The sequence below is a fragment of the Cynocephalus volans genome, chromosome 11, assembly GCF_027409185.1.
Source record: "Cynocephalus volans isolate mCynVol1 chromosome 11, mCynVol1.pri, whole genome shotgun sequence".
NCBI classification, from domain to species: Eukaryota; Metazoa; Chordata; class Mammalia; order Dermoptera; family Cynocephalidae; genus Cynocephalus; species Cynocephalus volans.
Genome location: NC_084470.1, coordinates 93,630,428 through 93,654,012, shown reverse-complemented (window position 1 = coordinate 93,654,012; position 23,585 = coordinate 93,630,428). Strand labels below are relative to the sequence as shown.

Below are 23,585 nucleotides of genomic sequence, written 5' to 3'. Positions count from 1 at the left end.
TACCTTAACCTTTTAAACTTTCAATGCCTACCAAGATGCCTTGTCCTCTTTAAATGTATGATGGTGTTTATATCACCCTCTTGAATTTCTGTAAGTTTATAGTCCATAATATCCATTTGGCAGTTGTATCACCTTGTGTTTTATCCTTTATGTAAATAAGGTGTGACTGATTCAAAGCAAACAGATTTAACAACTTACATATCTAAATAAGCTTGTCTTCAAAATAGTTACCTTGGAAAATCACACATTTAACCTAACACTGTGATGATCTCATTCTCAGAACATTGTTTCTCGCTCTCTCTTGCTCTCGCTCTCTCGCTTTCTCTTGCTCACTCTCTCGCTTTCTCTTGCTCGCTCTCTTGCTCTCGTGCTCTCTCTCTCTCTCTCTCTCTCTCTGACTTATAGAGTGCTTCCTATTTGCCAGGCACGGTTCTATGGTAGTTTGCCTGTGAAATGAAGAGCTACTTTTTCCTATGTCATTCTGAAGCCAATTCCACAAGTGGAGTTCGAAAATATCTTTTAATGGGTGACAATTATCTTTGGAGTAAGTTGGTTCAAGTCGTTCTAGAATGACTACTTTGAAAGTGACAACACTCATTTGCATGTTTACCAAAAAATCCAATTTCACTGCCGTGTACAGGCACACACACAGTCAGTCACCTTGTCTAAAGTGTAGATTACTTGGGGGCAAGGTGTCTATCGCCTCTTGTGTGTCCCCTCTGCCAGTGCACTTCTCATATTGAGACAATTTGGTTGTTATGCTAAGGCAGACTGCCAGTCTCTGGCTTTGTCTGCATTCTCTTCAGCTCTGCTCACTCATTCATGTGTCCCACAGGGTATCTGGCTGTTGGTGACATTCCAGCAACCTGTTGTTCTTCACTTTATGGATGTTGTGACTGTGCCCTCTTTTGTCTAGAGGTGGTTTTCTTTGGATTGGGTACCCTGTTCCCACTGAAGAGGTGGGACATCCATAGCTCATGGCTACCACAGTGGTGCTTAGAGCACAGTTTAGGGAACATTCGGGGCACCTTAAACTTACTCCTGCCTTTAAAGGTTATGAAACCTCCAGCTGTGCTAGATCTTATGTGTCATGAGAAAACACACACACACGCAAAACTCCTAGATCCTGCGCCCTTCCTGGGGCTCATCCTTTAGTATCAAGAGGGGAGTGAGAGCAGCTCTGGGGAAGCAAGTGACGCCTGCATACACGTCACCCACACAGCTTCTCGTTCTGTTTGACTTTGTGTCATGTGTTTGTGTGAACACACATGTGTATTTTTTTTTTTTTTGGCACAGTTTATTTCTTTGGGTTCAGAAGAATTTCCCTTTCATGTTTGCTTCACCTTTCATATTTGGTTACCATTGCAGCTGTGACAGTTGCTTGGCTAATTCTTGCAATGCCCGGGGCTCATGGAGAGTCTCAGAAAGATAAAGAACCTTCATGTTTATTCTTTCTAATGTTGGCTCTGTTTCTGCTGTAGTTTTTAGAAAAGGATGTTTTTTCAAAAAAATTATTTTTAACAGCTTTGCTAAGATATAATTCACATACCATATATGTGAGTCTGTTTTCTGTCACTTAGAATACCTGAAACTGGGTAATTTATTTATTTATTTATTTATTTATTTTTAAAAGATGACCGGTAAGGGGATCTTAACCCTTGACTTGGTGTTGTGAGCACCACGCTCAGCCAGTGAGCAAACCGGCCATCCCTATATGGGATCCGAACCCGGGGCCTTGGTGTTATCAGCACCACACTCTCCCGAGTGAGCCATGGGCCGGCCAGAAACTGGGTAATTTATAAGAAAATTTATTTCTTACAATTTTGTGGGGTTTTTTTTTTTTTTTTTTTTTTTTGGGTAGTTGGCCAGTAAGGAGATCCGAGCCCTTGACCTTGATGTTACAAGGCTGTGTTCTAACCACCTGAGCCAACCAGCCAGCCCCTATTTCTTACAGTTAGAGGCTGGGAAGGAAGTTCATGGTCAAGGGGTGCATTTGGTGAGGGCCTTCTTCCTGGTGGGTTCTTTCCTGAGAGTCCCGAGACTGCACAGGGCATCACATGGTGAGAGGTCTGAGCGTACATTAACATGCTCACTTGCTGTCCTTATAAAGCCACTAGTGCCACACCTGCGATACCCAGTTTATCCATTAACCCATTAATCCATGAATGGATGAATCCATTCATGAGGGCATAGCCCTCACCATGCAATCACCTCCTAAAGACCCCACCTTTCAAATACCATAATCAGAATTCCCACCATCTTAATACTGTTACTGTAGGGATCAAGTTTCAAGATGAGCTTTGCAGGGGACCAACATTCAAACTATAGCACCCTACAATTCATTCATTTAAACTATGCAATTCAGTGAGTTGTCTGGCTGTCACCACAATCTAAGTGTAGAGTATTTTCCTCATACTCAAAAGAACCCTGTACCCTTTAGCGGTCACTCTCCATTCCCCCTTCCTCCCAGTCCCTGGTAGCCAATAATCTACTCTTTGTCTCCATAGATCTGCTTATTCTGAACATTTCATATAAATGGAATCATACACTATATGATCTTTGTAACTGGTGTCTTTCACTTAACAAAAGTTTCATTCATGCTGTAGCAGCGTGTATTAGTACTTCATGCTGAAATACTAATTTTTATTGCTGAATGATAGTTTCTAGTATGGATATACCACATTTCATTTATCCAAAAAAATAATGTTTCTTAAGAAGCAGTACTAGCTCCTGGATAAAGGTTGGGTTGAGCAGTTATACAGACTACAGTGCCCTCTTCGCTCTTCTTCAGCTGTGAAAAAGCAAGAAAAACACGATGTTTTGTTTGCTGATTTGCACTTGAACCCCAGCAAAATGTTGTGGTCCCAACCCTGTGGTATAACCCCTGTGGAGCAATAGCATGGTTTATTTTTAGTATGAGTGACATTTTCTGTTCAGTGATCTCTGTCTAATTTCAGATGGATATATATTATATGTATATAATTTGGCATTTCAAACTGTACTTTCAAAGACTTCAAAACCAAATGTCTTTCAGCCTGAACTGTAGTGGATTATGAACTAAGTTCTGCTGTCAGTTGTTTCATCAGGAACGGTGGACTGCCAGATGCTGGCAGCTTTCTTAGGAGGCCATCTCATAGGATTGAAAAGAAATCGACTGCTGAAGATGAATTATCTGCCACACTGGTAATATGTAGTTATTGTGAGTGATCCATTCTGTCATGAAAAGCACTTGAAAAACAATCTGGGACCAAAGAAAAAGCCTCTGGCACTACTGAATTTTTAGAGAAATCTTTTGAAGTTAGCATGTGATTCTTTCTGGACATGTTAATTGTTCTATTTCTTGTTTTGTAAGTATTTGTAAATAATCATTATTGAAATGAGATGAGGTGCTCCAGCAAAGAGCATTGTGCTTTCTCCCTCCTCTGTTGGTCATGCTGGGTTGTTCTTGCTGCGTCCTTCTCTTTACCTTCTGTGGCATCTCGGAGAGTGATAGTGGTGGTTTTGTGGTGGTTTTAAATTTAATCATGAGGTACTAGCAGTTTTCCTTTTGAGCAAGTTGAGACTAGTTTCTGCAGTTGAAGTATATTTTCTTTATTCACTTCCCTGCCCCTCCCATTTTTCTAGACTTTGAGAAATTTACAAATTGGTAGTCATTGGACTTTTATCTTTCATGCTTAATTCAGAACTTTTGAGGAATGAGTTTTGTTATACAAAAGACATATAGGAAGTATCGGGCAGTATATGACTTATAGAAAACATAAGGCTGCAGATGGTATAGCCATTTCTTATGTGGAGAAACAGGCACCAGTGAAGAGTCACTTAACTAAGGTCCTGACCTCTAAAGAGGTGAACGTTTAAAAATAATTAGAGAAATACACTGTTGTTTCAGAACAGAAGTGAGCTCTCCTAAAGGCGGTCTTCACATGTCACTATAGGTGGGAGGTAACCAGGGTGGCCTGAGTCTTGCTCTCTTCTCCCCGGACATTTGAGCACTGAAGTTCTCATGGAGTCAGGTCTCCCTTCCGCCATGTCACTGCCCAGGCATCCCTTGGAAATGCCTGATGAGTATTGGTGGACTGGTAGTGTTGATTGGTTTTGAAAGTGGAAGAGGCACAAGAGAAGATACACAGGAGCATGCGTAGAGCCTCCTGGGAGGCATGCCGAAGTTACACATTGTTCCCGGACAACTTTTTATTAGGACTGAAGTCAGGCCTAGGGGTATGCATTTTAAATAAGTCTCTCAGGTAATTCTGATATAGATGGTTCAGGAACCGCACATTGAAGAACATTGAACTAAGGGGTGAGTAAGAAATGAGAAGGAAAATTTCCAGGGGTTGATGAAAATAAACTGAGAACCACCTTGGCTTTACATAGGATCCGGCTCAATAGAGCATTCGAATCATCATCAGATTTAACCAAAGTTGATTTATTCCTAGATTTTGAGGAATACATTTGTCACGTGAAGACAGTTGCCCTTGGATAGTCATAGGGGCACACCTATTTTTAACACACCTATTTTTAACTCTTTGCTGAGAGTAGGATCCTTTGCCGCTTCTATTCCATAGGCCCTTCTGTTCTTGCCGGTAAGTCAACAGTGCCTTGACATCACCCAGTGGGATGATCTGTTGTTAGTAAGGGAACTTGATTATATGTGGGTTAATATGGAAGCTAGGATTTAGATATGGATGAGGTGATGTCACTTTCTCCTCTGCTTTCAGCCACTGTTGGGATCCATAATAATACATCTAATGTGAGAATCTTCAGTGCACAGCCCTATCCACTTTTGGCAAGAAAGGTTGATACGTTAGCTATTTGAAACATTTGCTGAGATACCAAGCATTTAAGTAAATGGGTCATCTCAAGCTGGAGCAGCCTGAATGAGTGTGAGAAGGAAAATGCAAGAGTCTTGTCAGGCTTCAGTTCTCGGTCCAGCAGGTGGAAACCTCCCAGTAACATGAGCTCACATCTGTCTCTCTGATTTGACAGGCTTGTGCCATAATGTGCTATGAGATTGCTGATGTCATAATCCCTAGAAAGCATGATTGAAGTGTGATTGACAAAGAGGCTGGACCCTGAAGGTTAATGGCACAGAGACAATAAGGAGCCTGGAGAACTAATCGGGAGATATAAACGTCAGTGGTTGCAAACCACTCATCCATTTAATTTGCTGGAAGTTAATATAGTCTGGTAGACCCCAAATTAAAACGATTTAGTTTTGCTTTATTTCATCATTAGTCTAATTCCCATTGACCTTGTGTCAAGGCTGAAACAATTTAGGAGCATTCTAGCATGGGAGCAGTTTTAATAATCATTGTCAGCATGGGATTTAAAGGAAGTTGGTTGGCAGAACACCTGTAGGTTCTGCTTTAATCTATTAATGGTGTAATGCTGTGGTTTTTTAAAATTTTATTTTGTAAAACCTTTAAAATAAGGCTTTGGGGGCCGGCCCGTGGCTCACTCGGGAGAGTGCGGTGCTAATAACACCAAGGCCCCGGGTTCGGATCCCATATACGGATGGCCGGTTCGCTCACTGGGTGAGCGTGGTGCTGACCACACCAAGTCAAGGGTTAAGATCCCCTTACCGGTCATCTTTAAAAAAAAATAAAAAATAAAAATAAGGCTTTGGGAAGATGGGTTGAATTTATAAAATGCTGGAATGTGTATGGTGAACATCACCGTTAGTTATTATGCAGGCATTTGCTCCCCATGTGTATGTGGTGGGTATTCAGCAGTAATTGAGTGTCCTCATCATTTAACATAGGCTGGCCTATCAAGAAATAGGATGGAAAGATCATGGCATTTAGAAGAACATTGTAATCAAATTCATATATATTGTAAAAGAGGTAGGAATGTGAATTACATTTTGTGTGGTTTTTTATTCCAAAGTCTGAAGGCTGTATATAACTGTAAGAATAGATTTGAATGAAAAGACAACTCACAGAATGGGAAGAGAACATTTTAATCATATATCTGAAAAGGGACTTGTATTCAGAATATATAAAGAACTCAAAACTCAACAGTACAGACAACCCAGTTAAAAAACAGGTAAAGGATTTGAATAGACGTTTCTCTAAAGAAAACAGACAAATGATCAATAAGCATATGAAAAGATGCTCAACATTATTAATTATTAGGAAAATGCAAATCAAAACCACAGTGAGATTCACTCACTAAAATGGCTGAAGCAAAAAAGACAGGCAATAACAAGTGTTCATGAGAATGTGGAGAAATTGGAACTCTCATACACTGCTGGTGACTTGTGAAATGGTGCAGCTGCTCTGTAAGAGTTTGGCAGTTCCTCAGAATGTTAAACATAGAGTTACCACTTGACCCAGCAATTGCTCCTAGGTACATGCCCGAGAGAATTGAAGACATCCTTACAAAAGTTTGTCCACAAATGTCTGTAGCAGTGTTTTCATAATAACCAAAAAAGTACAATCAATACGAATGTCTATCAACTGATGAATGGCTGAATAAAATGTGGCATAGCGATACAATGGAATATTATTTGGCAGTATCAAGAATATAGTACTGACACATGTTATAACACAGATGAACCTTGAAAATGTTATGCTGAGTGAAAGAACCAGACACAAAAGATAGTCATTTTATGATTCCATTTATATGAAATGTCCAAACAGGCAAATCTATAGACAGAAAGTAGATTAGTAGTTGGAAAGAGTAGATAAGGCTCTGGAAACAGAGGTATACGGGGAGTGACTGCTAATGGGTAGTAAGGGTTTGTTTTGGGGGAACGAAATGTCCTAAAATTAGATTGTGGTGATTGTTGCACAGCCCTATGAATATACTAAAACACATAGAAACACGATACCATCAGTGGATGAATTATATGTTATGTGAATTACATCTCAATAAGGCTATTATAAAATTTGGAGATTTGAAGTGGATTTACTTCATTCTTTGCAAAGTTCTGTGTGCGTATATTTGCATACATTAAATTATTTTGCAAAGTATTATTAGCTCAACTGTAAGCCTTACCAATGGCACCTGTAGGTCATTCGGTGAATGTTTCAGTGCCAGGCTTGGTGTCCAGCACCAGGGCATTCTCTGCCAAGCCTTGCACACCGCTGGCTCTTCTAGAGCTGGCAGTCTGATGTTGGTGTTTTCAACATAGTCAGTGCTAGCCATCTCATAAGAAACAAATTGACATCATACATGTAAATTAAGATGATCTTTTCAGAGAACTGTGTGTGTGCATGTGGGGGTGGGGGAGTTGGGGTCTGGGGATTAGGAGAGAAGGAGGGGGCAGAATTCCAGGTGGAGGCTGGGGATGCACAGAGGTGGCCAAGTACACATGTGGATATGCTTCTTTCCAGCTTGAATGTTGTTGTTGCCTCCTAAGTTTAAATGCTTTACTTAGCATGATTCAGTTGAAAAGGCTGCTCCAGAATTTCCATATAGGATAATTTTGTAGTGGCAGTCTGATTGGAAGTAGGCAGAGGGAGGGCACATCGACTTGTCTTGAGCTTGTCTGCAGAGCCAGCAGAGTTTTTATGGATGATGAGTGTTTATCTGAGGAAGCTTTGGAAGTGTAAAAGCCTTAGGATGCCTAAAGCCCAGCCCTCACCTAACACCAGGTTAACGCGGCCTTCTTCAGTCTCCACCTCTTTCTGCTCTTTCTTCTCTGCCCTCTGGACCCCAGTGGCCCAGAGTGCCATGTTGTTTCCCACCACTCTGTATCTTCTCCTTTGGCCTGCAGGATTTTGTTCACTGGCAAGCTCCCGCTTACCGTGAACAATCTGCTCTGTTAAACCTCCTGAGTGGCATGGAAGTTGAAGGTGTGGACCTTCTGGGTGCGAATCTAGGTTTTCCTGTTTCGCTGCTGAGTGACCTTGGGCAAATCAGGGAGCCACTTTTTGCCTCCATGTCCTCCTGTAAAATGAAATGAAATGATAGTCCCTACTTCATAGGTAATTAGGAGGGTGAAAATGCATTCATGTATATAAAGCTTTTGGAACACCACTGTCACCAAGTAAATGCTAAGTGTAGCCTTCACCCTGATGGTTAATTTCAAGCACGGTGGGTGGTTCCCTCCTCTGTACTTGTATGCATACCCTTTACTCAGCGTAAATTTCAGGTGGGAGGAGGCTGTCAATTCTCTGAAAAGTCTCCAGTGTGGCCAGAACTGTAGATAAGATTGTTCCATGTGTTAAAGTCATTCCAGGGAGTCTATCTTAGAAAGATTAGGTTTAATGACTTAAGGGCCCCTTGTAATGTAAAATCTTTACTGCCTGAAGGATCTTCTGTCTGTGGAGTTACTGTGTTTGGGATGGATTGGGTGGAGTAAGCGGAATATTGCATTATCACAAATCAGCCTGATTTTCCCGCTCTTCCTCCTCAGCCCCATAGTGGCTCTAGACCAACCCAAAAGCCTCAAGCCAGTCTAGTGCCCTTGTGCATCCACACACTACATATCCTGCGTTAAACTCCTGGGGAAGGGAGACTTATTGCTCTATCCACAAGCTTTCAAAGTTAAGATTTATAACATTACACTCTTTAGGACTGTTTCAGTGATGCCGACTTATTCAACAGTCCTTGAACCTCATTTAATTGATTTTATTTCAGTTTTTGCAAGTGTGGAAATGATGTATGCCACCTTGTATTTTGGGGTTACTGACTAATCTTTACATCCAGTAGGAAAACATTTAAATTTGTGTTTGTCATTATGTTTCTATTATGTGTAATTGTTATAAAGATAAATGGCTCTAGGAATGTCTCTAGTCCATTAAACCACAGCCTGCCTGTGATCCGGGATGCTTGCTGTCAGCTTACTTGAGCTCAGCTGTACCTTTGAAGTAGAGGGCGAGCCTTTCATCTTAGATCATTTTCACTTAATGACAGCCTGGCCTTTGATCCGCTCAGTTTTCCTCTTTCTTTGGCTTCATAATAAGCCACTTGGAGGTAAGGAGAGACCTGAAGTAGGCCCAGAAACGGCCACAACTTTTATGAGCACAGTGGTTGATTGACCTTCATATCTTAAGTAAATATGCCAAAGGGGAGTCAGCCCTTCCGGGCCTCTCATTGATAAAACTTGCTCACTGGGTAATGTAAACTTAACAAGGGAGGTAGGGGTGGTGAGGATAGGAAGAAACAGAAATAAAAAGTAAGAAACATCCCTGTCCCCCAGTATTTTAAGTTGTTTAATTTGGGTGTCCCTCGTTTACCTTTACACTTGCATATGAAATGTCTCAGGTTTATGGCTTTTTAGTTTATTATTCAGTAGTTAGTTTTCTTGGAGCTTGGTAAGGGTATAAAAAGTTCTTCACTGGGTATAATTTTTGCATAAGTATCTTAAGATTTCCAATTAACGTTAAAATCTGGGAAATAAATGTGCAGCCGCCCCTTTAAAAAGCATCTCGCAGATTCACCTAATCTTTGGTTATGCTGCACACTATTACTAGGCCATTTTTCTTGTCATGAAATAAAAATACACTTTGATATTTAATTGCTCTTATACGTATATGAAATTAGCTGCTTGCCTCTCCAGTAAATCTCTAATACTCTCTCAAGCTGTTCAGCATACTTTTAGACTTAAGTTCCAGTAGCCTCTCAGTTTTTTGGTTGGAGATGTAAACATCTTTTAATATTAGCTTATATAAACCATATTCGTTGAGCAAAATTTGTGAAATGACTCCAAAATATACAGTGTACAGTGAAAAACCCAACATAACTTTATATGAGCCTGACATCAATTTAATGAAGGACACCATATTGTCATTGTTCTGGAATTGGTTTATATTAATATAGGGTAGATTTCATCTGAGTCGTTTTTAAATCATTGAGAATTTTCTTGTTAACAAGTGTGCATTATTATATGAGGTGTTTGATATTCTTCACAACTCAGATCTTACCCAGGAGATGTCTATTGAATGAATTAATCTTTGATAACTGGAAACTCTTAGCACAACCTCTGCCACTAACCAATAGACATCTATATTATTTAAAGAAAATGAGTTTTGGTGTGCTGAATTTTTTTCCAACAATAAAAATATAATCTTAATATTAAAGATGTCAACCGAAAATAATGAAAACGTGGATGTAAGTGGTTAGAATTTGTTAGATCAGTCTGTGGAACTTAAAATATGGAGTTATACTGCTAACTCAAACTTTATTGTCCCTCATATATTGATAAGGTTGGAAAAAAGTATACCTTTCTGGCTTTTTCAATTCATACAGTTTCTCAATTTGTGAGAAGGAAAGATTGGCACTGTGTATTGAGAGAATCACAAGGAAGAAGATAGGTATGGTCTGTTTGAGAAGGTCAGGTGAATGTGTTAACTGAAATTTGTTCCCAGTTTTCTGACCTGTCCTTCAAGTGTTTCTTGGACCTGCCTCTTCTCCATCCTCATTGATATGGACATTGTTGAAGCCCCTGCCCCATACGCTTCATCACTGCCTGGTTCCCTGTCCCAGGTATGTCCATCCAAGAAACCTTCAGGCACAGGTTGTAAGACCACCCTTCTCAGAAGTTCCCCTCTGCTGTGTCAGCATTGGTAATGCCTCCCTATCAGTTACCTGCCAGGTCAAGTCTGAACTGTTCTGCTTGTGTTTAGAGCCTTCATTATATGGCCCATCTGTTTATTTAACCCTAACTCTTTACTACTCAGAGAAATGAACCCTTTGTTCCAATTAGATTGATCACACACATGCATGACATCATTCTTGCTCTCTGCCTTTACTCGTAGTTGTCCCCACCTGGAATGCCCATGCTTACCATTTCCAAGTGTCCAAATCCTACCTGTTTTTCAAATCCCCCTCCTGACCATTAGAGCTAGAATTGATGTTTTCCTCATGTAAAATGTCCATAGCATCTCTCTCTCTTTCTGATATGTAATGAGTTTATTTTTATCTTCAATTTAATTAATATTTTAAAACTTTCCCCATTTTAATTCCTAATACGGTAAATATTGATAGATATAACCTACATAAGCAAAGGCTCTTTGGGATCCTCAGTGATTTGGGGGGGGGGTACTAAGAGTTTTATTGAGATATAATTCATATACCCTACAATTCACCCATTGAAAGAGCATCTCTTTTCTTTTGGCATTTATGATGTCCTTCCATACAGTTATTTATCTTCATGACTTATCACTTACACCAGAACTAAAGTTCCTTGAGGCAAAGATTAGATCTCAGACATCTTTGTGTTTTCCTTAGTTCTGGTGTGGTACTGCAAACATACCGGGCACCAAAGTGCATTTGAATGAATTACATCCCCCATTTCTTCCACCAGTCCTAAATCCTATACATTCTTTAGATGGGGCTGGTTCAACAATTATCCTTTAAAACAAATATCCTTTAAAATAAGGGCTCCATGTGCCAGTTTCTAGGACAATGCAGCAGGGACACAAGTTGCACTTAGCTATCATTTTGTGAGGAGGACCATTTCACGAAGAGAGCTCAGGTGGAAGGTTTCAGAGCAAAGGAGAACGGACTCAGGCTCACCCTTGGAACTTGCTCTAAGGAAAAAAAGGAGAACTTGGGAGTGAGTTGGGTCTGGGAAGTGGCCTGATGGCTTACCAGCTTTGGAAAATGTTTGTAAATAGTGCTACAGTTAGGAGACATGATTAAGAGCCATAATGCATGGTGCAATCAGGTTTATACATGTTTTGAGATAGTGATGAAGGCGAAGGAATGCTGACTTGCCAAGGAAGAACTCGATGAGGAAGGTGGGATGTGCACGCTAGACCAGACCCCAAAGTGAGGGACCATTGTAGGCAGGTGGGAGGGGAGATGAAAGGACATCCCCACCATGAGTGAACAGCACGTGTGGTGGGGTCTGTGAGAGAAAGAAATGGGGAAGGCTATAGTGAGAGGGTGGGATGGGCTGCTGAGGTCCAGACTGCCAGGTTGAGGTGTTCTACACCCTACTCCAGCAGTCCAGTCTGTCAGGGGCTTTGACCTCTCATGGTGGGAGATGGCGACCACGTTGGAAGACTATGCTGCAGGCGTGGGGTGCCGTGAGAAGAGGGAAAAGCGTGAATTTCGTGCCAACAGCTTTATTTGCCTGACCCATACAGGTCACCTACTCAACGAATGTTTCCTGAGCACCTGCTCTATTCCGGCCAGAGTATCATGCAGCCCCTGATTGTATTGTATGTTTTCCTTGCATTGGCTTTTATAGGAAAATGTTGTATCTCAAATCACATTTGTACTGATTTTTACTCTGGGGCTCTGTTTGTTATCCAGCTTAGCTCCAGTCTTTCTCATTGCAAGTAAAAGGTGCTTAATAAATGAGTAAGAGATTGAGTGATAATAACAAGAGGCATACTCCCATACCGTTACTACAGAAGGGAAAAGGTTACCGTTTTATAATAGAGCAATCTGTGGGCTACCCCCTTAAGCAAAAGTAACCGAGCTCAGCTTCCCTAGCAGTGGCATGAATGGCATCAGGTGCTATCTTATGCTGGATGGGGGGGTGCACAGTGTGTGTTCTTGCTGAAAACTGTTCACTCAGACCTAGTCATGAGGAAATGAGCAGACCACCAAAAATTGTAGGACGGCTAATTGGTCTGGATCATTTAAAACAAAAACCGATGTCATGAAAGAGGAAAAATTCCTTTAGAAAAAAGGAGATTAAAGAGACATGATAGCTACATTGAGCAGTGTGTGATCCGTGATGTGATTCTCCCACACCTTTGCTGCCACCAGAAAAACAGTTCAACTGGAGAGACTTGACTATGGATTAGATATTAGGTAATGGCAGTGTATCAACTTTAACTTTACTCGGTGTGATAACAGTATACAGGCTATGAAGGAGAATGTCTTTGTCTTTAGAAGACACTTATTGAAGTATTTAGGGGTGAAATAGGATGTCTCCAGGTTACTTTGAATAATTATAGCAATTGTAGCAAAAAAAAAAGTGTATTTGTGTAGATAAAACAAACTGACAATGCTTACGATAGGTGAATCAAGGTAAAGAGAAGGTATATTCATTGTTCATTCAGCTTTTTGGTTGCTTTAAAATCCTTTGAACTAAAAAGAAAAAATAAAATTATTTACTCAGGCACTCGTCCTGTTCAGTGATAAAGTTTACGAAATCTTTCAGTTGCTCATTTCACCTTGAACCACATGTGTGCTGGAGTTCCTACAGCTTTCACTTTGTCAGGATTGTGGCTTCTTTGAATTTTGTGTCCTCTTTTAATCCTTGGAAAATTCACTCTGTGGCTTCTGAAACCAGCATATTTAGCAACAGTAAGTGGCATAGTGAGTTAGTACATCTCTGTGGGACATCTAGATGGATTTCTGAGATATCTGACCTGAGATATTTGTCATGTCCCAGCTCACTTCAGCTCTGTCAGGAGATGACAGTAAGATTTCATGTTCTGAATAGGTAGGCCACAGGTGGCCTTCAGCAGTCTCAATGCTGCTTTGTGTGAGAATTTTGAATTGGATCCTGGGAGTGTCGTCTTATTCCTCAAGGTCTGGACTAGAACATACTGTGGAGAATAAGATCTCCTGTTTACCTTTCAAGAGATGGTAGCAAATGTGCACATGCAGCCCAGCCCAGGTGGGTGGTGTCAGGACAGGTGCTCTTGAGGCTTGGGCCCACTAGATGCCATTGAGTTGGGTTTGAAAGTGGAGATGGGTCTGAATTGGCAGAGAGGAATTCTGAGCAAATTCTAATGAGGGGAAAAGGTGGATGGAGGCAAGCAGAAGAGTCTAGAGTAGTGGGGGGTGGGTTGGGGGCAAGGGTGCTAGTTTACTGCACCAACAATGTGCTGGTACTGGGCTGAGTACCTTGTCCAATCTGTGAAATAGCCCTGCACCTATGTTTGGATTCACAGTGTGATTTTCACATGTGAGAACAGTCCTAGAAAGTCAGGTAGCAGCCGGCTCCTGATGGAGCAGGTGCAGAGTAGTGCTCAGTGACTCGTGCTCCTGGGTGCTGTGTCCCCTGACTTTTGCAGTTAGTTGGTGGAAACTGTATCTGTGCTAACTTTATTAAGGAGGGGAGTTCTCATGAAAAGTGAGAGTGATGATGGAGGTATCCTTTGTCCCATCAACCCATTCTCAAAATGGGCGTTGTATCAACTGATGGAATTCAACAGACAGTTTAATAAATTGGGCTGGGAACTTTCTATAAGTTTTCATTGATTCTCAGAAAAATCCCTCAAGATAGATGAAGAAAGAGAGGCTCAAGAGAGATGAAGAGGCTGCTAAGATCACACACTTTTCTGACTCCAAATCTCACTTTCTATGCTTGCTTCGGCAGCACGTATACTAAATTTGGAACGATACAGAGAACATTAGCATGGCCCCTGCACAAAGCTCACTTTCTGCTATGTTTCTCCAACTCTGGGCCAGTGTGGTCATGGGATACAGGAATGAATGAGATGCTTTGAGCCTTCTAGGAGTGTGCATGTGACCACGTGCGAGGTGTTACAAAAAAGAGCAGGACGTGGTAAACTCTCAGTCCAGGGGAAAGAAAGTTTAATTTTCCAGCCTCTCCCTCAACTCCCAAGATTGTCTCTTTTTTCCCCTCCTCCAGTGGTTGGTGACTGATTCCAAGACTCCACCTTCCAGGGCTTATGGCCCAGTCATTCCCTCCAGAATGCCCTCCAATTAAAGAATGCTTTGAAAATGGAGACACTAACATACAACCTTCGAGGCTTAACCTGTTACATGGTAAAGGGCTTAAGAGAGAACTTTTTTAGGTAATTTTACCAAAACACTTCCATTTTGAAGAGACAATACCATTTCCTTCCAGTTTAATTTCTCTATTTTGTGGCAATTAGAGTCCCTCAGGAGGCTTGGCTCAACTGTTGAAGAGGTTCGAAAATGCCTCTTTTTTGCTTACCCTCGTTCAGCTACTCCTTCTAAACATTTATAAGCTCTACCAGGGAGGAAATTGAGCCCCTAGCAAAGTGCCTGATTCCAATACCATCTGCAAACGATTTACTTTCATAACTCTCCTCCTTCTCATTAACAGTGAAGTGTTACAAAAGTATATTTGCAAGTAGATGTAGTGAAGAATTTCTGCCAAGCTTGAAGAAAGAGCCTTTTCCATGAAGGAGGGCAGTGTGTACTTGGTCTTAAAGGTTCTTGAGCTGCCTTTGTCTCCCTGGGGCTCACAGGTCATGCATTGGGGCTGCATCAGGACATGTGGCACAGTGGACCCCTTTTCTCATATTCAGGTGGGCAAAGCGTTCTGCACTTGCACCAGTGCAGTGAGAGCCAGGCCTGTACTCTAGGTGAGATTCCACTTCCTAATTACTGAGAACCCTCTGGAGCTGCTGTCAGAACTGCAGTCCAGGGAGTGGACGACCAAGAATAGAAATGGGTGTGGTTATTAAGTCTGGATTGGGAAACCAAAGAAGTTGTTAGGTGTTGGTCTTTTTGAATCTCAGTTAGGATTTACGAAGTTAAACCCAACATAAAACCTAAATCTGCTGATCATTAGCCTATTTATGTTGCTGTTACTCACCTGAGTTTTCTCCAAGCTGAAATGATATGAACAGCAAGACATTAATTTATTGGCACCAGCAAGTACAGGGATCTGAACCTGTGTGTGACCTTGGTGTTATAAGGCTGTACTCTAACCAACTGAGCTAACCGGCCAACCTGCAAGACATTAATTTGAACCCTGCAGGACATTAATTTGAACCCTCCTACTCTGTGATAATTCCACCCATGTTACAGTTTTACATAATCTATGAAGACACAGTTCAGTGGTAAATTCAGTAGGGTAGATGAGATGGCAGGGACTTTTTTTTTTAACCCCCAAGACAAAATGATTTTAAATGGTATAGAGCTTGCTAATTAAATGAATAGCAATGTATAGATGTGATTATAACAATTTTTAAAGTATTTTTAGTACTTTTTGATATCTAGACTAAACTTTCTATTCAATTTATTGAAAACACTTTAGTATATATTCACAATGGATGTTGAGGATTATAGACATCTTATCATTTCTTTGGGGTTTTCTTACTCTTTCCCTTCTAGCCCCTAAAGCATTGTAGATACTTAAAACCAGAAGGGACTGTAGACAGCGACCAGTCCCTCATGCTCCAGCAGCATCGGTACCATCCAGGATCAGGTCTCACCCCAGAACTGCTTCATCACCATCTGGAGGGGACCCCCTTCAGGTTTGTGAATCACAGTCCTAATGCAAACACCTCCCTCCCCCCAAGTCTGCAGATGACCAGAGAGTTCCTGGGAAGTCAGGGAGTTCATCTGGTTCGCACATTTAGTTGTCTTCATCCTTCATCCCAGCCAGTCCCACGACGTTAGTTAGACAGGTAGACCAAGCGGTGGAAGCTGTCTGCTTCCAAAGTGAAGAGCTTTGTTTTTGGAGTCAGACCTAGGTTTTAGTCGTGCCCTCCCCTCCATCTTCTTTCCTTCTCTTTCCTTCTCTCCCCTCTCTTTTCCTTCCTTCTCTGTATTAGTTTCCTGGGGCTGCCATAGCGGAATACCACAGACAGGGTGGCTCAAACAACAGAAATGGATTTTCTCACAATTCTGGAGGCCAGATGTCCGAGGTTAGGTGTCAGCAGGGTTATTTCTTCTGAGGCTTTTCTCCTTGGCATGTAGGTGGCTATCTTCTCTTTTCCCTGTGTCTTCACAAGGTCATCTCTCTGTGTGCTTTTAAAATGAAATACACTAATATAATATAAGATACAGGAAGGCTCCCACAGAGTGTAATGTTTATGAGATTATTTGGATTCCTTGAAATTCTAGTTCAAATGGTGTATGTTTCAGTTCCACAAGTGTTACTGTGTTGTTGTTATAGTTAATTATATTATTAGCAGTCAGCCATACAGGTTGTGGTTTTTCTCTCGACAGTCTCATCCGAAACCTAGAGCTGTCAAACCAAGCCCTGTTGGGTCCGGACTGGGCACCCTCTGCCACCCAACCTGGCTGACTGGACCCTGTTGAGCTGAGGTTCGGCCTCCTGGGCTGTGGGATGGGGCCGGCAAGCTTATGCTCTAAGTGGTTGTGGGGTACTGGAGCGTGATGTGGGAAAGGAGCTTGGTTGGTGCTGCAATCCACGGGAGGGCAGGTGGGGAAGGGGCTCGGTCACCGAGTGGTAGAATTGCACACGATCCTTGTGCCACCTGATGGCAGACAGCACGTCACGTTTTGTCTGTGCTGGCTGGGCCCGTTTCATCCTGTTGCCTAACAGCCCTCCTTTAAAAACAGAAAGAAGGTGACGAGGAGGGGGCTAACCACAAGTTGAACTGTCTGAAAGAGCTTGTCCTCACTGTATCTTCTCCCCAGCGGCTGGTCCCTGAGACAAAGAAGTATTACTGCAGAAAATATGAATTGGCCCTGGCTGCTGGGATTTTTCCCTGAACAGCCATGAGCTAGCGAGATGCAAGGCGGGTTGTGAGACACCAGGGTGCCTTCTCGCCAGCAGAGCGAGGCCAGTCTGGTGGCCAGGGGTTATGGTCAGGCAGGAGCAGACATATCAGAAGCCCCAGGCTGCCTGGGGGACCAAGCTGTGCCGTCACTTCTTTAAGTTCAAGCACAAGGAAGGGAGGGGGGAGGGGAGTCTACCATGAAGTCTTGGACACAGCAGAGCTTTAGATTGTGGAATAAAACTCTGTTGGGCACAGCATAGAGATTTTTGTCAAAAAGCTATCCTTAGAAGTTATAGCAAGACTCTTTTTAGTATAGTTTTCTCTCCCTTTCTTTGTAAAGTCGTTGTCTTTTCACCCTTGTGCTTTTTCTTATCTCCAGGAAACGCCAGTAAATACTATTATTTTGACAACTTTCTCTGGAGTCGTGCCATCATCTCACATGCAGTCAAAGTGGGAGCCATGAGGAGACCTAGGTTCTTCTTCATCCTGGGGAGACTCAGCTCATCTCTCTGAAACCCACTCATTTGCCTCATCTCTGTGTTCAAGGTCTTGGCCGTAATGATGCAGTTCTGTGATGCAGTTCTGTAAAAGTCTTATCTGTCGCTGGTGGGCCAAAGTGTATTTACCTCAGTTGACTAAGTGCAGTTTTCTTGTAGTATTTCCATAGATGAATGGAGCTGGAACGCTGAGAATTAAGTGTCCTTAGTTTTTAACGAAGTTTTCAATCATGAGGAGCTAATGATTAGCTAATTTCAACTAATGTTACTAGTTTAGGCTAGTTAGTTGAATTTTTTTTTCCTCTTACCGTGTGAAGTGTGTTCTGTAAAAGTTTGGTGAGTGTTTCTTGATCAGCAGTAAAAGGAAGACTTAACTTTAAAAGGTATTCATTATGTGAAATGTAGACCCTTAGAGCCAGAGGTAGGCTCTCCAGGTGATCTCATCGAGCCACTTAGTTTTACAAAAGAAGAAACAGAGGTTAAAGAGACGAGTGTTGTTTTGAAGACCCTCCAGTTAGGTTCTGTATTTCATCCACTCTGAGATGAACCATTGTTTTATGTCCCATTAAGAGAGAAACAACCCTGCCTATTAAAATACGCCAGTTGATTGTAAGACTAACTTCAATCTTAGCAATATTAAAGTGTAGGAAATAAAAGGTCTTAGAATCTTTGAAGTGTGCTAATAACAGGATTAGGAAACTAGGCTATCATCTCCATAGATCCCTCCCTTCTCTCTATTCTGTCTTTAAAAGCAGAATTTTCTTGTGATATTTCATCAGAATTATTGTATAGTACATCATAAAGCTAAGTGATTTTCTTTCTTTCTCTCTGTTAAACTTTTTTTTTTCATTGAAATAAGTATATGCTGATTTTTGTGAAATCTTGGGCCAAAATCTGTTTATGTTCAATGGGGGGAAATATTAAAGGAATATTTTTGATCCATATATTAGAACTGCCACTGTGACTAAAAACAGCAGTTAAATAATTTTTGTTAGGCATTTGTCTTCAGTAACCCATACTTAGATAAAATGATCTTCATTCCAAAAGGCCAACTACATTTTTAAAATTTAAGTTCTTTAGTTATAATTTTGAATATTTTTAAAAAATGACAATTATAGTTAAGCCAACTTGAGAAACTTCAAATACTGTGTTACTCAGACAGCTCACATCTCCCTTCTCCTGTTTATTTCTGAAAAAGAAAGACAATCTTTTCCCCCTTTTCAATTACCAAACCATTGTGAAATTTAGAATACACATTAGGAAAAAAGAAAATAAGTCTCTTACACCCCCAAGATAATTTCCTTTTGTTGTGTATTTTTTCCCTCCCCTCCTTGTGGTCAGGGTCTGTGTAAATATCATTGTTTGTTTCTCGGACAGTGTTTTGCACAGCCTCTGGCATGTGATAGGGTACTCAGACACACACACACACTGATTAAAAGCTGAGCTAGAGCTTAGCAGGACTCTCATGAGTCCAAGTGCCTGGGTAACCTCATAGCCGTTCTCTGATTTGATTTTCTTTAACTTAGTAAGTAACGTTTTAAAAATGATGTGACTTTAAAATTGTAGAGAGTTGTAACTACAATAACAAAAGGTTTATTTTTACTTTAGGGAAAATTTATGAATGCCTGTTCTTATTTGTTTAACAGTTAACTGTGAAAAACCTGAGACAATTTTGGAGTCTTCTGTCATCTGCTTATAATACTGGTGTGTTTTCAGTTTTGTGGGGAGAGGTGGTAACATGTCCATTGAGATATAATTCACACACTATACAACTCACGCGTTTAGTCTGCACTTCAGTGGTTTTTAGCATATTTAGAGTTGTGTAACCTCTTCACCACAGTTTTAAAACATTTTTATCATCACCCCCAAAACCCAGCACCCCTCAGCTGTCACTCCATACCCCCTTCTGGCCCTGAGTAGCCACGCATTTACTTTCTGTCTCTATGTATTTGCCTATCTGAACATTTCATAGAAATGAAATCAGACAAAACGTGGTGTTTTGTGTCTGGCTTCTTTTTCTTTTGTGTCTAGCATACTGTTTTCTAGGCTCACCCATACCATGGCATAAATCAATATTTCATTCCTTTTTTTTTTTTTTTTTTTTTTTTTGGTGGCCGCCCTGTATTGGGGGTCTGAACCCTTGACCTTGGTGTGACAATACTGCACTCTAACCAGTCATCCCAGTACTTCATTCCTTTTTATGGCTGAATAATATTCATCATATAGATATACCACATTTTTATATCCATTTGCCAGTTGATGGACATTTGTGTTGTTTCTACTTTTTGACTGTTTTGAATAATGCTACTGTGAACATTTGTGTACAAGTTTTGGTGTGGACATATGTTTTCCGTTCTCTCAGGTATATACCTAGGAGTGGGATTGCCGGGTCATGTGGTAACTGTGTAACTGTGTGAGGACCTGCCAGGCTGTTTCCACAGTGGCTGCACCACCTCACATTCACACCAGCCACGTACAAGGGCTCTGGTTTCTCCACATCCTTGCCAACACTTGCTATGTTCTGTCTTTTGATTATAACTATTCTAGTGCGTGTGATGGAGAGTCGCATTGTGATATTGATTTGCATGTCCCTGATGGCAAATTATGTTGGTTGAGTATCGTCTTTGGAGAAATGTCTATTCAGATCCTTTCCTGTTTTTTAATTGGGTTATCTTTTTACTGTTGAGTTTTTATGTAAATATATTTTTAAAGAGATCTTCTAAGATTCCCTGTTCTGTGGTATCTTTGATCTTTAACATGTCCTAGAACTCTATAACCTGCCCTTCCATGGTCTTGCCTCATTTATTCAGTCAGTTAGTATCTACTAACCATCTCCTGTGTGGAAGGGACTGTGCTGTACACTCTCAGGTGTATAAAATGAATAAAATGCCCCCTGCTTCAAGTAGCACAAGACAACATAGGAAGGGAAGCACCAAGTGATAAATTTCTATAGATGTTCAGAGGAAGAAGAGATGACTTTCAGATTGAGGAATCAAGGAAGACAACCTGAAGGAGGTGGCATTTTAAGATGCCTTGCAGGATGCATAGACTTTAAGTAAAAGAAGATTGAGAGAAGAACCTCAGTAAAGATCTTGAGGTTCAGGGCTGGTTGGTTAGCTCAGTAGCTTAGAGTGTGGTACTGAGAACATCAAGGTCCAGGGTTTGATCCTAGTACTGGCCAGCTGCCTGCGGCCTCCCACACCACCCCAAAATCTTGAGGTTAGTGAATTCTCTGTAGAATGGTAATTAGTCTATTTTAACTTTTAGGGCTGAAATTTTCAGGGTTCCAAAAAGAGGAATACTAGGAATAAAGACTGGGAAGGTAGTTGGAGCCAGCTCTTGGTTTCAAGTGCAGAAGCAGTCTGGGCAGTATTTTCTCCAGGACTGGTGTACCACCGGATATTTGAGGTTAGGGTAGGCTGACATGCTGAGAATGGTGAATGTACAGAACTGTGTAGGATGATGGGGTTGATCAAAAGCAGCTCAGCTGGGAAACTGTTGTGCATTGAAGATGAGAAGGCTTGTCATTCAGAAACTCCTGTGAAAGTTGTTTAATCTCAGGGTTTACAAATGTGTTTGATCATGGGGTTACCTTTAAAATAACAAAAGAAAGTAACATCTGAGGTATTTCCTTTGGGTTTCACTGTCTTAGTTCACTATTACACAAGTAATAATTTGTTAGTAAATCTTTGGTCACTTGATTGATTATAGGATTATGGATGGTAGAATTGGACCACTAATTCTGAGGTCTGGAAGGAATGTTAGATCGTAGCTAGTCTATCCCCTCATTGTATGGAGGCCCAGAGAGGAGAAGCACATGCCCCGTATTCACCCTGTCCTAAGTAAAGGAAGGGTCAACATTGGAACCAGGTGTCCTGATTCCCGGACCAAATGTTCTCAGTTTTACTAGAATAATTTTAACCTTTCCCTGCCACATACACAGTTACAACAACTCCTGCTTCAAAATATAAGTGTTGACCTGGGGTGCTCTAGGGTAGAGCCCAGAGGTGAAAAGCGGCACGTAACTGACCAGACCCAGTTCTGCCCTTCTGTCTGGATTCGTTTCTTTCTGCCCTCAGCTCCTTCACTCTAAGCCACATGTGGGCCGCACAGGGTTCAGGAGGAGGTGTTAGTAAGATCAGCAGAGGACACGGGTTCTTGCCGCCAGTAAGCCTGTTAACCTGTAAGACCCTGGGTAGGCTACTGCATGTTTGGGGGCACAGTTTTCTCATCTATCAAATGAGGCAAGCGGTGTTTACAGGGCTCCTTCCTGCGCCAGCATTCTGAGATGCTGATATGCCACAACAGTGTGCACGTACCATCGTTTCTAGGGGACTTGGTAGAGGCTTATGTGACAGCCCCTAGAGAAGGACTGTCTCTATATCCTCATGGGTCCTTGATTACCACCCCACCCCTGGGTGAGAAATCTTGTGTTTTCAGAGGATTCCTGTGGACTTCTTTCTTTCTGTGTCAGACATCAGTGGTTCAGTCGTGAAGATCAACAGTGCATCAATTTGATGAACTTAAAATGCAAACAGACATTTACTAGGATGGAAATAGTAAATGAGTAGAGTGGGAACATTGTTCTCAACCCGAGTTTTGCTTCTCTTGTAACAGCATATGCTGGTGTAATGAGCGACTGCTCCTTTTTTGGAGTGATTTGAATTGGTTGCTGCATGGTTGTTGTCCATAGCAACTTCTGTTGCAACACAGCTAGCACTTGATGAGATGGTGACCAAAGCTCAGGGGTCCGTGCTGAGCCCGGGGACTCCTCAGCCACTCATTTCCCTGCCAAGGGTGTTGAGAAACATTGGGGAGAGTATGGTCACTCTCTGCCATTCTGATGAGGTCTGATTTGCAATTGCTGAGCCCCTGGGGATGTCATCAGAGCTCCTCAAAAAGTCAGGCTGGCTTGGGCTACCGAAACTTTATCTTGGAAACACCCTCTTCTCTCTGGAAGAAGTACAGGAAAGAAGGGGGATTTGGAAAGAATATTTTCTAATCTATCAAGGTACAAAGATTCGTACTGCTTTGTTTTTAAAATCAAAAATTAATAGGAAGTAGAGGACAACCAAAATCATGCTGAAATTCTGAGTGTAGCAGGTCAGCGTGGGGCCTGTTTTTTAGGTATTTCATTTAAAATGGAAAGTTCCAGTTTGCTCTGGGGCCAGAATCCTTAAAAGAAATCCTGACTGGAGGTGTATTACGCGTCACTGTATATTTGCTAGTTTATGTCTTGCTGACTAAATTGGCAAAGTGTTTCTTTTTCCTGGTAAATATTCAGAAGGTTTTTTCCTCACTCCTTTCCCTCACAAAATCGTATTTGTCACACGTGTGTGGAGTAAACGACTGTTAAAACCGCCTACACCTCGGTGATGATATGAAAATTAGTAGTGGCAAACAAAGATTTCTTTTCTTAGGTACCACAAGGCCTCAGTTGAAGTTTACTTTACGTTAATATTACTCAAATTGGGAGCAAGTGGAACCAAAATTGGTCAGGCCTCAGAGACCAATATGTATAGCATAGTAAAAGGGTTATTATTTGTGAAAAATTTAGATGCCCACCCATATGGCTTAGAAAATTTGAAGTTTTCTCTTAAAGTAATTATTACTCTTGTTTATAAAACTTTAGGAGGTACACAGACTTTATTTATAATTATGAAAGGTTACATTTATTTTAATTCATGAGGCACAAAGTTATCACCTAGTAACAAAGCCTTTTAAAACAGTAATGAAAAAAACCAAGCCATCAAATCAGATC

The 23,585-nt window shown here is 41.3% G+C and overlaps 1 protein-coding gene and 1 non-coding gene across 3 annotated transcripts in view; both read left to right on the top strand.

Moving 5' to 3' along the window:
* VGLL4 (vestigial like family member 4) overlaps nucleotides 1-23,585 on the top strand; it is a 159,619-nt gene that overhangs the window by 94,090 nt on the left and 41,944 nt on the right. The gene's annotated exons all lie outside the window — the stretch shown is intronic.
* Nucleotides 14,221-14,322, top strand: LOC134391414 (U6 spliceosomal RNA). Its single transcript, XR_010024956.1, has one exon. It is a non-coding gene; the product is annotated as a U6 spliceosomal RNA (small nuclear RNA).